We start from the raw sequence: 10,944 nt of genomic DNA, 5'->3' as shown, positions 1-10,944 counted from the left end.
TCAAATCCAGGTGGCTGCTCAATATATACCTCTTCCTTGATATAACCATTTAGAAAGGCGCTCTTAATATCCATTTGATACAGCTTAAATTTCATTGTAGATGCAATAGCTAAAAGTATTCTGATAGCTTCTAGTCTGGCTACAGGCGCATATGTTTCATCATAGTCGATTCCTTCTTCCTGATAGTAGCCTTTTGCTACTAGCCTTGCCTTGTTCTTTATGATTTCACTATAATCATCCATCTTATTCCGGAAAACCCATTTTGTACCTATAACTTGTAATCAGGTTTTCTAGGCACTAATTCCCACACATTATTCCTTGTGAACTGATTAAGTTCCTCTTGCATGGCAACTATCCATTTTTCGTCACTTAATGCTTCTTCACCTTTCTTTGGCTCAATTTTGGATACAAAAGCAACGTTCATGCAGTACTGGTTCAGTTGTCTCCTTGTCGATACACCTCTTGACATTTCACCAATAACGTTTTCTGTTGATACATTCTTTGGTACCTTCCAAATCTTAATCGAGTCAACCTCAGGAGATTCGACTTGCTCTGTTTTAACTTCTTTCTCAGTAATTTCTTCATGATCTTCTTCATTACTTAAGTTCTCGTCTTCTTCAACAATGTTCCTGAATTGTTTAGAATGGCTTGAATCCATGATAAACTCATCAAATGCAACATGAACAGATTCCTCCACATTCATAGTTCTCTTGTTGTACACCCGGTACGCCTTGCTGTTTAAAGAATATCCTATGAAAACTGCTTCATCAGCTTTTGAATCAAACTTTCCAAGATTCTCTTTGTCGTTATTTAATACAAAACACTTGCTTCCAAAGATTCTCAGATGTGAGATGTTTGCCTTCCTTCCTTTGAGCAATTCATACCGTGTAAGTTTCAGTATAGATCTGATGATTGTCCTATTCAATACATAACACGTTGTGCTCACTGCACCTGCCCATAAGTATTTCGGCATGTCTCTATCATTCAACATTGACCTTGCCAACTCTTCAAGTGCTTTATTCTTTCTTTCCACAACTCCATTTTGTTGTGGTGTTCTGAGTGTAGAAAAGTTGTGAGTGATTCCCATTTCAGCTAAGTATTCATCAAAATCCATATTTTGAAATTCTCCTCCATGGTCACTTCGGATAGCCTTGATTTTCATATCCATTTCATTTTGCACAGCAGTGGCAAATCTTTTGAAGACATTGAGTGCATCACTTTTAGTTGCAATGAAATAAGTCCAAGTATATCTTGAATAATCATCTACAATAACTAGTCCATAAGAATTACCTCCAAGACTCTTGGTTCTGGATGGTCCAAATAAATCCATGTGGAGTAGTTGCAAAGGCTTCCTGGTTAAAATTTCACTCTTACTTTTGAATGACTGTTTGGTTTGCTTTCCTCTTTGGCATGTGTCACATAACCTATCAATCTTAAATCGAATCTTGGGCAGACCATTCACTAGATTCTTGGAGACAAGCTTGTTCAGTTGACTCATGCTAATGTGAGCTAGTCTTTTGTGCCATAGCCACACATCTTCTTCCTTAGTCATCAAACAAACAACAGATTCGAATGTATTATCTGAGAAATCGATTAAGTAAATGTTGTTTACCCTTTTTCCTACCAGAAGTAGCTTGTTTTTCGTCCCATTGCTGATTGGACAGTATTTAGGTTCAAAAGTTATCTTCATACCTTTATCACACAATTGGCTGATGCTAAGCAAATTATGCTTCAACCCTTCAACAAGTGGAACATTTTTAATCTCATAAGAAGGAGTTTTTTATTTTACCTATGCCAATTATCCTTCCCTTGTTGATGTCGCCATATGTGACATGACCAGTTGATGGGTGTCGCGGCCCATACAAATTTGATTGCATATGAGAAATGCAGTATAGCTTAGGAAGTGACTCCTAGGTCGTCTCTCAAGGACCAAATGGGGTTCGAGAATCAGGTCAAACACGAAGTGGGGGGGAGGGGGTTGCGAAAGGATTGTGAATGCGGATAAACTAAATTAAAACACAGATGCAAACAGAAATGTAAACACAGATGTAAACATAAATGTAAAAACAGAAACAAATATAGAATGAAAACGGTTGGTCATTAACTCAATCACTATGCTCCCAATCACAAATCAATGACAAGTACACGTTACTCTAATCCAAATCCGACACGAATCACCCAACTAAGCGAAGGCTAATTCGGTCTTCAAAATTACAGACTAAGCGAATGCAATGCACAAATTTAATCAGTCATCCACCATACAGTCTAATCAACTAAGCGAAGAATTGACACTGATTAGGCAACTAAGCGTATACCTAATCGCAAGCAGACAATAGATTAAAAATTGAGCAGAATCAGAGCAGCAGTATGACAATTAAAGTGCACAAGTCTCATGAATAAACTACTCTAGCCTCTAATCCAGCACAGTTAATCGACTAAGCAAAGGTTAATCCTGCTATCATAATTGCGAACTAAGCGAACACAATACACCTATTCCATCCTATGTGTTCTATACAGATCGATCAACTAAGCGAGGATACAATCACCAACTGCGCAACTAAGCATATACCCGTCACAAGAACACAATCAGATTTCATAGAGTGCCAGACAGAGTAGAATAAACATAAAGACAGTCCGGGACATCTCAAGGAAGCGATATAATTTTGTTAACGACCAACCAACTAACCTAAGCTAACATCACAGTTAAATTATCACTACCAAATGAAACAGACAGTACAATGAATGGAAACAATAAACCAAACATAATAGACATCATGGAAACAATAAATTAAACCGTAAAGGAAGATGTGTAAACTAATCTAAATGCAACGGCTAATTAAAACATGATAAGACATATTGTGAGCATCTATCAACGCAAGTTAAATGCAAAAGATTTTGACTAACCTAACACTAAGTAAATTCATCACGGACACAGTAAAATAAAAGTAATGCATGAACAATAATAAAATAAACTTAACTTTAGAAGTGACAATAATTTACATTGAAACTAAAAGAACCCAAACTGAAAAATCATTGCAATTAGATTAAAATATTAACATCATTCAACCGTATTCAACTTGTAGACTAATCCAAGCATTAAGAAATAAAGAAAAGAAGAAAACTTTGTTGAACTCTCAAAATGTGCGCATCACTCTTCCCAAAATGAAGCAGCATTTTTCCAAAAAGATAAAAACAATCAATGTGTTGCCCAATAGCTATCTGTATCCCTCCATTCGAATTCTCTGTGTGCTATACAAAAACAAAAGTAAAGTCTTTTCTCTAGGGTGGCGGCTCCTTAGAATCCCCTTCCAGCCAATCTAACAATAGTATGCCCCCCTCAAAATAAGTGACGGCCCTCCTAGGAATAAGTCTAGGGTTGTGTGTCTCCCATGTGGGCCGTGAGCTACAGTAATATGAAAAGCATGCATGTGCTCCAAAGCTGCTGCTGTGTAGTTGGACTTCTTCATCAATCAATGATTGGGCTCCACTGCCCATGCTGGACGCTACATGCCTTTATCAAAGCTGCAGGAATTTCCATGTGCACCAAGCTCTTTCTCTTGTAGCTGGCCTTGTGCCTTTTAATACTGCAGCTTTCCCATGGGTCGTGGATCATGAAGCACCTCTTCAAATGTCGTGAAGCTTGGGCCGTGAAGGCTTCTATTTCTTGATGTGGCAGCCTCTTCAAATGTTTGTTGCATGTGTGTTATGGGCTGTTGTCCGTGAAGAATTTGAGTGCAGCCTTGTTGCAGTTGCTTGTTGGACGTTCCTTTTTATTTGCATGGACCGTGAGCTTCATGATTGAAGAAGCATGTTGCTGAAGTTGTCGGGTCGTGCACATGTTGGATCTTGGTGGACCGCATCTTTGCTACAGGGGCGTGAGCTCTGGACTGCTGCACTTCTTTTATTGAGTTTTAAATGGAATAAGTAGTTGCTCCTTGTGTGCGTTGTAGCTGTGTTCTGGACGTCACTCCTCTTTCAATTGAAAAACACTTTCATCTCAAAGAATACAACCTGGTTCGTGGTGCTCTCAATCATCCCAAGAGAATCAACACCTTTTCAAGCACCTCCAAATTGATTGAGCAAGTTGTGACACACCTCTGGCCTAATTACTAGGCCATGGTAGTCCGTGAGCTACTCAAGCTGGACCTTCTTTTCTCAATGTGCTGCAGCAATTAATTGTGGGTCGTGACCCATACCCTTCTTCCAATTAAACTCCGCATATATATATGGGTGAGGCGGTGGACCAGCTTGTGGACGTGGCATTGTGGCTTCAGCGGGATGCAATTACTGGATGGAAGAGGCTGCCATGGGCCGTGATGTGCTGGCTAGAAGAAAATAAATCAAAGTATTGTTGCCTATTCCATGGGCCATGTTGGATGTCACCCTTTTAAAGTCCAAACTATGCTATTCAAGAATGAATAATATCATGTGTGATGCAACGTGTTGTCCATAAGCCGGATGTGACAATAATTTCCCTTTTATCTCTTGAAGGCAGCAGCACAAGAATTGCCATGTGCGTGTGCAGTTGCTCACTAAATTCCAACACCACTTCTTCATTTCCTTTGCTAATTGAATCAATGAGCTGCAGGAAGCATGGAGTCAAGTCCATCTCAATGTGCACCCCAAAATTGAAATCCACACCTCTTTTCACTTTAGCTTAAAATATAATTGATGTGTCATTTTTCTTTAAGTTCCAAAATTTCATCCAATAATTTCCTTACAATTAATAATGCAAATAATTAGTCTCAGATAATTCAAATTAATTAAAATAAGAATTTCTGATCAAATTAAGCACAATTAGGAAAAATGGGAAAATACCGGACATTTAAGCACAATTCCCTGATTAATTTTAGCACAATAAACTAAGCGAAATCAATAAAATGTCGATTCATCACCAGCACCCTTGTATGATATATCAGTGAATTTTGTAGGATCTCCAGTCATGTGCCTAGAGCAGCCGCTATCAAGATACCAGGTTGGACTTTTAGACTGTTGTTCCAAATCAGGCTTGAGTATTCTGGATTTTGCCATCATGATCAGCTCTCCTCTATTCTTTTCTTTCTTGGCATCCGCAGAATGATCTTGATTATTCGTCTTCTTCAGAAATTTTGTAAACTTACTGTTCAGCAAGATCGATTTTTGCGTCTGTGTGCAACCTTCTTCCTCATGGGTTGCCTTGCATTTCAAGCTAGCTGTTTTGAAGTTTTCAAAGAAACCATCAATTACAGATTTTAACCTCAAATTACAGGGAGCAGATGCAAAATCAATTTCAAAATCATAAGCATTTCTTGAATGCGAAAAAGAAGTCATCCCCAGGTTTTACAGTCGAATAAAATAAAAACAGAGTCGACTGAATTTTCAAATATCTTATGAAAACCAGCACTGGTGCCAATTGTTAGGAAACAGGTTGGCTTCGTTTTACACCAAGAATGGGGGTGAATTGGTGTTAGTTCAAATTTAAAATCCTTTCGCAATCTTGGTATGAAAATTCAAAGCTTTTGATCTTTCCTTGAAATGCAAGTTATTGAAAAATGTAATGCAGCGGAAAAACGTAGTTGGCTGCTAAACAGATATAGTCGACTAAATTAAAAGAGTGCAGGGATAGAGAAAATCAAACATTAATTTTTATACTGGTTCGGCCAACAATGCCTACATCCAGTGTCCTTCCAACCTTGGAAGCAAATGCACTATAATGATTGCGGTTTTTACAACAAGGAATTTATAGAAGCACCACGCAAAAATATAAATCTCCTCTCTAACCCAAAACCAAATATAGCTGCACACAAAAATCAGAATTGCAGCAAGAATCCCCTCTCCTGGAATATGCACCCACGTTGAACAATCCTCAACGTGTCACCAGCACTCTTCATAGGATGCCAAGCCTATCACAGCATGCTTCACAGGTTGTCAAGCCTATCACAACACACTTCAAAGGTTTCCAAACCTTCAGTCAAATGTAGCAGTCTTCACAGGATGTCAAGCCTTCAAGATCAAACCAGAAGCACCTTCTTTGTGCAGATGTTGATCAAACAGTAAGCGCAATTGACTCCTCAATATGAATCTCTCTCAAGAAAGATCACCACCGTCTTCTTGGAGAATTCTTGGAGCGAAACTGAGAGCTTTCTCCGAAACAGGACAATGAAAATGTTAGATCACAAAAGTCTCAGAACAAATCGTGTTCTGTTTCTATTTATAGTTTTCCTGTCAGCCTCAGTTGAATGACCTACTAATAGAGTCGACTGTAATAAATCAGTTATAACAAACAGTCAACACACAAGCTCCTTAGTCAACAGAATTAACACACATTTATGACAGTTGACCTATTTAGTTAATCCTAACTAACTTTTGAAAATATAGTCGTTGGAGCAAGTAGGCAAAACAGAATTCCAAATGCAACAGTAATACAATTGAATAAGTGATCCACACTATCACTGACTTATGAAAAAACACTTTGAAATTATTTTCATCTCAAAATCTCATCAAGTACACGTGTACAAAATCTGTACAAAGATTTTAGCTTAATCGACTCCATTACCAGTGTAGTCGACTGAACTGAACCTTTGTTACAACAAGTATAAGTTCATAAAAGTACTTGTGAGCTTTTCTTTGGAAATGTGTAACAGTAATCAAAAACATTTTAACACACATTTCAACACAGACATGTTCCAAATATATAACACATATTCAATCATAGGAACATCCATGCAAAATAACAAAGCATGTTCAATTGAGACAATGTTCAAAACAGAATAGCATATCAATTGAACATGTAGTATTGGAACATATGTACTGTTATTAAGCAGTGTGTTGTCATCATCAAAAACCAGTTTGATATAGAGTTTGTGTTGTCAACAATCTCAGCAGTTACTTCCATTTACTTCTCCCCCTTTGGCATTAGCAAAAATGATACAAAGTAATAGGAAATTAAGTGGATAAGGAGATACATCAATATAAATTTCTTACGCAGAAATTGATGATCCCCCTATCATGATGTAGTAGCTCTTTCTAATCAGTTCAATCACTAGATATATTCTAGTATCAGAGCCAACAAAAAAAAAACATTAACACAGTATAATCTAATCAATGTAATAGATCAGGAATAGCATAATAGATTTCAAGCAGTAGATGTATTAACATGTATCATAGTAAGAATATTGCTTGAAGCCATTGTATTATCATGTTCAATTATTCAGAATGCTCAAATTTGATGTACAACAGATATGAGTTTAATAGTATTAGAATGCATGAAATCTTTTTCTAGCAAAATGAATGATTAAATATAATGATTCAGCAATAATGAGAATCAAACCACATTCTTGATTGTTAATTGATTTCTCTAACAGTTTAATCGGTTAACTTCTACGGACCATTTGATAAACAATTTCATACCAGTGGTATGTTCATGTAGTCCTATCAACTTTTGTAATAAACTTGCAAATCACAACTTTCTCAACTATGTTGAGGGTTAGTCCAGTAATCCAACATAGTTGTGAAGCAAAATGAATCATCAACAAAGCATGAGTATGTAATGATGTGTATGACAGTAAATTAGCAGTTTGCACTCATACAACAGGGTTGTCCAATCTGATTTATCCAATCAGCCAATCAATCACATTACTCATTTAATCAATCAAGTAATCAATTTAATCAGTTTGAATAAGATTTGATCGAAAACATTTAATTTCATTCATTATAGAAAATAACCAAATTACATAATTCAAAATATGGATGGCCTTATAGCCATATTACATTTATTCCAAGAACATAAACCAAAACGCCAAAACATACTCTAAGACTTAAACTTTAATTCCTATTCTGAGTCAGATATCTATATGAAGTCTTCATTTGTTTTGTCTTCTTCATTGACAGAGTCATCTTCAGGTGTTCCCCCAAAAGCATTGATTTTTAGGGCACGGTCCAACTTCCTATGCAAATCGGACAATGATTTTTGCACCTTGGATAGCTTGACATCTTGCTTCTTAAATTGTTCAACCACAAATTTTTCAAACTCAAATTGAGGCTTGAAACAGTAGTTAGACTTATCAACGCTTATAGGCTCAACTTCTTCCATCACAGGTACATGTTCATCCTTTAATGACCAGCATTTTTCATCCTTCCTCAGTCCCATATGGTGCAGGGCAAGTTTCTTTATCCTGTTTTTCTTTGAACAGCCCAAGGTCACTTCATTTGTGACATCAACTCAATGTGCCTCAATATCCTGCTAATGAAAATAGTATATGGAAGGTGATGTACCTTCTACTTAGTGATCTTGGTCATATGACCACTTATCACAGAAATCTAGTTTGTGAGAACATTAGCCTGCAAGGCATGCTACAGAAATACATCTTCAATGGTGAGTTGTGCATGATTTCCACCTCTAGGTAGTAGAATCCAAGCTATAACAAATGCACAAAGACCCTCATCTCCTTTTAAACCATCAACTCTGAAGAGAGTGAAATCTCTTGGTTCTTCAAGAAACCTTAGACAGTCTTTGTAGATTGTCATCTTGTTGATACCTAGCATACCTAAATGGGACTTAATCCCGGCAATACGGAATCTTGCAATAGTCTTCCATACAGCTTCATCAATACAAACATCAACACCTTTTACCCGAAAATGAATGCGGCTATCTTCAACCCATAGATTTTTGTAGAATACCTTCACCAAGTCAGGGTAGTAGTCACCGTCCATTTCAACAAATTTGGCAAGACCCTGATAAATCAACCACTCCTAAAATATGAATCTTTCATTACGGAAGAAAAGAAGGCTTAGAAATTTATGCCTAATAACTTCTTTGAATCCCAAAAGCATATGAAGTCGCTTTGCTTTTCCTCATCACTAATCCATCCAGTGGGATTGGCTTGTCTTTCAACAGGTGTTGCTCTTTTTCCACGTCGAGCAGATGAAGAAGCCATTATAGAATCAAGGTTTCACATAGACACTTGTGCACAAATAGGGTTTTAGAGGCTAAGTAGCAGAGCAGTGTGGCTCAAGAACACATAAACAATTTTTATAAATGACCTAATTGATTAAGTTCAAAGAAGTCCCATTTGAAAATTTAAATCTAAAAAGGCCCAGTACATAATCTTAATTGATTTCATTAGTTTTTTAATCCATTAAGTTTCAACCAGTCTCAAACTTTCAAAAACAGAGAAATACTGAGAAGGTTTTAATCGATTCCATTACTAACGTAATCGGTTAAAATTCGTAAAAATGTTTTTCAACCAATATAGTCACAAACAAGCACAGATCATTCATACACATCAATAAAAATGTTTCAGTTCATGAATGATGCATGAATTACAAAATTAAACTACAGTTACCACATGTGATACTCAAGAGGTTAATGATTTTTTCCTTTGTGATCCTTCCTTGAGTCCTAGTCAGCCACCAGTTCTGTTTATTTTCCTGCAAAAGCATCATACAGTTTGGAAACAAGTACCCAGATAAACTTGGAGCCTTTTGTGTTAGTAGTAGTAGTTAGTTTCTTGGGAATCCATTGATACTTTTCCTTTGGAACACCAACTTTCTTATAATAACAAGATTTAACAGTGTGACCAATAGTATTGCAATAGAAATAGGTAACAGTAGAAGGTTTACTCAAATCAGTAAATTTCTTTGAGTTAATTCTTTCACTTTAGCACTGTAACCTATTCCTTCCTTATTGATTACTCTTCTTTGAGAGCCTAGAATAGCTTCTAAGTTTGATCTACAAAGAGTAAATTTTGACAATGTGCTTGTTAAGTAATTAATCTTTTCTAGATGAGTAGGGCAATCTTTACAATCTCCAACAACAACTTTAGCTTTTGATTTAGCAGATTCAACAGATTGTAAAGTAGCATTAAGATCAATTTTCAATTTGTTATTATCTTCAACAAGGTTATAAATTCTGTATTCATGATCTCTTTTCTCACTATTTAATCAATTAACCTTGTACCGCAACTTCATTGCCTCTACATGAAGTTCTTGAAATGCATCCAACAACTAATAGTATTTATCTTCAATAGGCTCATCACTGAAGTTGTTGCCATTGCTTTCTAAGCTAACTGATCCAGCCATGAGACACAGATTTGTCTCCTCCTCTAGGCTTTGGTTATCTTCATCACTGGAAGAATCTCCAGAATCACAATCTTTTCATGCAATGTAGGCCTTTCTTTGCTTGCTTTTCCTCCTATCCTGATTGAACCTTTCCTCAGTTTTGTGATTTTGCTTTAAGGTTGCACATTCTAGTTTAATATGGCCTTCTTTACCACACTCATAGTAGATAGAAGTAGCAGTTTTGCCTTTTGTTTTTCTTCCCTTTATATTTCCTGCAAAATCAGATACATTGTTTCTAGATTTCATAAATTTTGTAAATTTCTTTACCATCATGTTGAGTACTTCTTTTTCTGGTACTTCAGCATATGAATCTGCATATGTATCATTGCTTCTTGAAGCTTTCTTACTAGAAATCTTGAGGGCTATTGAGTGCTTTTGCTCATATTCTTCTTCCAAGTTCCAACACATGCTCCTTGAGTTTACCAAACAGTGTAGCCATGTTCGTGGATGTCAAATCCCTTGATTCAGAGATGGCAGTCACCTTCGGTTGCCAGCTTCTATTCAAACTCTTTAAGATCTTCATATTGGTCTCCTCCTTTTTCAAAAGACTTTCCAAGTTCTATGAGATTATTAACAATATGTGTGAACCTCTTTTGGAAATCATAAATGTTTTCTCCAAGTTTCATCTGAAACATCTCATATTCTTGAATGAAAGAGTTCTTTTTGGCCCTTTTCACTTCATTCGTTCCTTCACGAGTCACTTCAAGGACATCCAACATTTCTTTTTCACTCTAGGATGTAGATATCCTGAAAAACTTGTCAATAGTCAATGTAGATGAAATAATATTTCTAGCTTTAACATCATAGTGTGGTCTTTTACTTTCATCTTGGTTCCACTCAGAAAAA

This window comes from Vigna radiata, unplaced genomic scaffold (genome assembly GCF_000741045.1).
Source record: "Vigna radiata var. radiata cultivar VC1973A unplaced genomic scaffold, Vradiata_ver6 scaffold_239, whole genome shotgun sequence".
In the NCBI taxonomy this organism is placed as follows: domain Eukaryota; kingdom Viridiplantae; phylum Streptophyta; class Magnoliopsida; order Fabales; family Fabaceae; genus Vigna; species Vigna radiata.
This window is presented reverse-complemented; position numbering follows the sequence as displayed.